The 5,569-nt window shown below is 45.8% G+C and overlaps 1 pseudogene; it reads left to right on the top strand.

Moving 5' to 3' along the window:
- The first annotated feature begins 558 nt into the window (after nt 1–558).
- LOC121839760 lies at nt 559–1,675 on the top strand (annotated as a pseudogene).
- Nucleotides 1,676–5,569: the final 3,894 nt, after the last annotated feature.

The raw sequence follows: 5,569 nt of genomic DNA, 5'->3' as shown, positions 1-5,569 counted from the left end.
AAGCTAGCTACGGCTAGTTTGGGCTAGCCATTGATGGAAGGCCTGGCAGTTTTCTCAATAAGGGACTAAATTAATAAGACACCTGGAATCATTGTTTGCATGTGAATGAACTTAAGGCAGCTTGATGAACACTTGCACACTTAATGCACCATGTCAAAATAAGCTCATCTGTACTTGAAAGCACTTAATCTAAAATAAGGTGAGAGGAAACGAGACTCTCCTATAAAAAAAACAGGATAGGTCACAATGAAGTGCTAACACCTACCTGTAGTTCTCAAGCCGGTCCATGTTGAGCTATCTTGGAACATGTAGAGATCATCATCTGTGTATTTGGGTCGGTGTGTTTGTTCAACCATGTTCTTGATCTTGTCTTCGGGGTTTGTGTCTGTGCCTGTATCTGTGTCTGTGTTTTGCATAAGAGTCAGTCTCATCTCATGTGTTTTCTCTCTCCTCTACCCCAGGCTGAGTGTTAAGATGGCGCTTCTCCTGGCCTTTACTCCGTCCTCCTTCTGGTCGGTCCCGCTCTGGCCCAGAGCCCGGACATGTCCTACGAAGACTATGGCCCAGTTACAGGCCTGTCCCAAGAGTGCCGCTGCCCGCCCAGCTTCCCCAACGCCGTCTACTGCGACAACAAGGCTCTGAAGCGCATCCCCACCATCCCCACACACCTGGTATCTGTACCTGCAGAACAACCTCATCGACGTACTGTCAACAGATGCTCTCCCAACGCGCCACGCAGCTGCGCTGGATCAACCTCAACCGCAACCGCATCACCAGCGAGGGCATGGAGGAGGGTGCCCTGGCCGCCATGCTCCGCCTGGTCCACCTCTACATGGATGACAACCTGCTGAGCTCCGTCCCAGCCAACCTGCCCTCCAGCCTGGAGCAGCTGCGCCTCTCCCGCAACCGCATCTCCAAGATCCCCGCCGGGGTGTTCTCAGGTCTGGATCGGATGACACTGCTGGAACTGCAGGGGGAACAAGCTCCAGGATGACGCAGTGACCGAGGTGAGCCTCAAGGGCCTGAGCAACCTGGTCCAGATCAACCTGGCCAAGAACCAGCTTACCACCATGCCCCTGGGCCTCCCCATCACCATCACCCAGCTCTTCCTGGACAACAACGCCATTGAGAAGATCCCCGCTGACTACTTTAAGAGTCTACCCAAGGTGGCCTTCCTCAGGCTCAACCGCAACAAGCTGGGAAACGGCGGGCTGCCCAAGAACGTGTTCAACATGTCCAGCATCCTGGACCTGCAGTTGTCCCATAACCAGCTAACTCAGGTTCCTATGATCCCCTCAGGCCTGGAACACCTCCACCTGGACCACAACCAGATTAAGAGTATGTTTTTGACACTGTTCTAGTTTCATTGATACATTGATTGACTGCCTGGATGGTTAACTGATGATTGGTTTAAAATCCAGATAATTATATTATTATAATCAGTGGAAAATGTTTTTGATGAGTTGTATGACTGTTTTGCTAAGATGGTATATTTGCAATTGCAGGTGTGAATGGATCTGATATCTGCCCTGTGTCGGCTGATGCTCTGGAGGGCTATGTCACTGAGACCGCTCCTAAACTCCGCTACCTCCGCCTCGATGGCAATGAGGTCAAGCCACCAATACCCAGAGACCTCATGATGTGCTTCCGTCTCCTCAGGTCCATCGTCATATAAAAATACACTTCCACCAGCCAATCGCATCTAGCTATAGTTTCCCGGATCCAAGGGCAGATGATTATTAACGAATGGAAGTGACTATGCTAATCTATATGGATTTTTGATCTGTGGACTACTCATTTGCATACTTATGTTGAGAACCACATATTAGACGCCAGGGTTGGGGTCAAACCAAACTCGGTCAATTTAAGAATTAATGCAATGAATTGGTCAATAGAAAATAATGGGCCATTTTCAGTTGTTGAATTGAGTCTCCTGAATTGGTAGAATGGGAATGGAATTGACCTCAACCTTGTTGGGTGAAGGTCACCTGACAATCTGTAGATAGTGTAATTGGACTGCACTACTGTCTTTTGACCACTAGTTGTGCCTTATGTTCGTCCTATAGTCACAAGTGCTTAATGCAACTGTCTGAGTGTGCTGTTTCAATACAACACACTTTGGCCTGAAAATGGTAGAAAACCTTGAAATGGTGTTTTTCCAAAACTCTAAAAAAGACAATAATTTACTATGACAATGTGATTGGGACAAGTTAAGAGGAATATTGTTTATAAACAGTATGTATTTAAGGCATGTTGAATCTTCTGATGACTCATTGTCCCCATTCTCTTTCTTTAAATGGAAGTTCATCTTTTGTGAATACCAAAATAATACTTTTGAAACATTTTATACTGCTCCTCTCTGACAGAATAACTTGAATTGATGATATCAGACTTGAAACCAAATTAAATGCTAATAATTTTATTTTCAAGTTCTCTGTGAATATGAATATGTTGAGCTAACTTTAGACACATGCTAGTCCACACAAACATGCAATTGTTTGCTCTTTCACATTTAGCTAATTTATTTCATTGTCTGTTTTTCACTGAATTCACTGAATTCTTGATCACTGTCTCAAATGTGAAGTTCCATTTTGTACTCAATGGGTCAACCTTTTTGCAGTCATCTTACGTATTTCAGAAATGCCAAAGCAATTTTGGAATGCTTACATTTTGTTAAGAATATGTTAAGTTGTGAATTCCTTATACAGTCAATAATATAAATAAAACGTTTTCTGGAAAAACATTAAACGAAGGAAGAAATATGTTGCATTAATCACCTTCCCTTCTATAGACACACTCACAAACACACACACACAGACAGACACAAACAGACAGAAAGAGACTCAATCACACTCACACAGAGTCCTAGAAACCACACATTCTTTGAGTGCATATTTGAGGTAGTCTCTATGACTTACTGCTTAATAGTTGGAGAGCTAAAGTCTCCCAGAATGCACTCCCATATGCACCAAGGAAGCCGTGCCAGAGGAAGACCAGAGAAAACACTGAGTCTCAAGCCGCTGGCCTGGTAATGATATCATGAAGGTGTTGTCACTTTATGATCTCTCTCAGGACTCATTTCCACCATTCTGCTATAGCCAATGTTTGGTGACCGATGGAATCGACAGTACAGTCAGAGTACTATTCTTGCAGGAATACCACAACAGTGGCGAACACACTTAGTAATGCAACAGTGTGCAAGAATTGACAGGGATTGTTATTGTGTGCCAGAAGCAAGCATTCCTCATGTCAGTTGTGATCAATTACTCTCGCTTCATATCGCCTTCAGAACTTTCTCCCCCTCTCTAAATCTCTCTTTCCTTTTCATGGTTGGTGTTTTTAATTGATTGTAGCTTCATATTTTAGCTGGTAACAGTACAATATGAGTCAATTAACCACCATCATAAACCAATCCCTTCTCAGAATCATGCTGGGGTTAGTAAAATCAGAACTCCACCAGACCATAGCTATACACTGAGTGTACAAAACATTACGAACAACTGCATTTTCCATGACATAGACTGACCAGGTAAATCCAGCTGAAAGCTATGATCCCTTATTGATGTCACCTGTTAAATCCACTTCAATCAGTGTAGATGAAGGGGAGGAGACAGGTTAAAGAAAGATTTTTAAGCCTTGAGACAATTGAGACATGGATTGTGTGTGTGTGCCAATCAGAGTATAAATGGGCAAGACAAAAGATTTAAGTGCCTTTGAACGGGGTATGGTAGTAGGTGCCAGGTGCACCCGTTTGTGTAAGTCAAGAACTGCAATGCTGCTGGTCATTTTACGCTCAACAGTTTCCTGTGTGTATCCAGCCAACTTGACACAACTGTGGGAAACATTGAAGTCAACATGGACCAGCATCCGTGTGGAATACTTGCAACACCTTGTAGAGTCCATACCCTGACAAATCGACACTGCTTTGAGGGCAACAGGGGTGAAACTCAATACTAGGAAGGTGTTCTAATGTTTTGTACACTTAGTGTATGTCACCATTCCTGGTAGCAGGTGTAGCACGATTCCCAACGATTCTAAATGATTCCCAGCATTCTAGCATAGTTCAATTTCCCTCACTCAGCAAAAGCTCCAGTTACTTGGGAGAAAGAAAGAGATAGGTTTGGGGGGTCGAGTGAAAATTGAGGCCAGAAAACCACTAGTAAGGTACTTCCTGTCTGTGTCTACTGCTCCGGCCTGGGTGGAATCCGTCATCATGAAGTGCTTTGAGAGACTAGTCAAGGACCATATCACCTCCACCCTACCTGACACCCTTGACCCACTCCAATTTGCTTACCGCCCAAATAGGTCCACAGACGATGCAATCTCAACCACACTGCACACTGCCCTAACCCATCTGGACAAGAGGAATACCTATGTGAGAATGCTGTTCATCGACTACAGCTCGGCATTCAACACCATAGTACCCTCCAAGCTCGTCATCAAGCTCGAGACCCTGGGTCTCGACCCGCCCTGTGCAACTGGGTACTGGACTTCCTGACGGGCCGCCCCCAGGTGGTGAGGGTAGGCAACAACATCTCCTCCCGCTGATCCTCAACACTGGGGCCCCACAAGGGTGCGTTCTGAGCCCCTCCTGTACTCCCTGTTCACCCACGACTGCGTGGCCATGCACGCCTCCAACTCAATCATCAAGTTTGCGGACGACACAACAGTGGTAGGCTTGATTACCAACAACGACGAGACGGCTTACAGGGAGGAGGTGAGGGCCCTCGGAGTGTGGTGTCAGGAAAATAACCTCACACTCAACGTCAACAAAACTAAGGAGATGATTGTGGACTTCAGGAAACAGCAGAGGGAACACCCCCCATCCACATCGATGGAACAGTAGTGGAGAGGGTAGCAAGTTTTAAGTTCCTCGGCATACACATCACAGACAAACTGAATTGGTCCACTCACACAGACAGCATCGTGAGGAAGGCGCAGCAGCACCTCTTCAACCTCAGGAGGCTGAAGAAATTCGGCTTGTCACCAAAAGCACTCACAAACTTCTACAGATGCACAATCGAGAGCATCCTGGCGGGCTGTATCACCGCCTGGTATGGCAACTGCACCGCCCTCAACCGTAAGGCTCTCAGAGGGTAGTGAGGTCTGCACAACGCATCACCGGGGGCAAACTACCTGCCCTCCAGGACACCTACACCACCCGATGCTACAGGAAGGCCATAAAGATCATCAAGGACATCAACCACCCGAGCCACTGCCTGTTCACCCCGCTGTCATCCAGAAGGCGAGGTCAGTACAGGTGCATCAAAGCTGGGACCGAGAGACTGAAAAACAGCTTCTATCTCAAGGCCATCAGACTGTTAAACAGCCACCACTAACATTGAGTGGCTACTGCCAACACACTGTCAATGACACTGACTCTACTCCAGCCACTTTAATCATGGGAATTGATGGGAAATGATGTAAATATATCACTAGCCACTTTAAACAATGCTACCTTATATAATGTTACTTACCCTACATTGTTCATCTCATATGCATACGTTGATACTGTACTCTATATCATCGACTGCATCCTTATGTAATACATGTATCACTAGCCACTTTA

This window comes from Oncorhynchus tshawytscha, linkage group LG17 (genome assembly GCF_018296145.1).
Source record: "Oncorhynchus tshawytscha isolate Ot180627B linkage group LG17, Otsh_v2.0, whole genome shotgun sequence".
Taxonomy (NCBI): Eukaryota; Metazoa; Chordata; class Actinopteri; order Salmoniformes; family Salmonidae; genus Oncorhynchus; species Oncorhynchus tshawytscha.
Note: the sequence above shows the minus strand (reverse complement) of the source record. Positions and strands in the feature narration are given on the sequence as shown.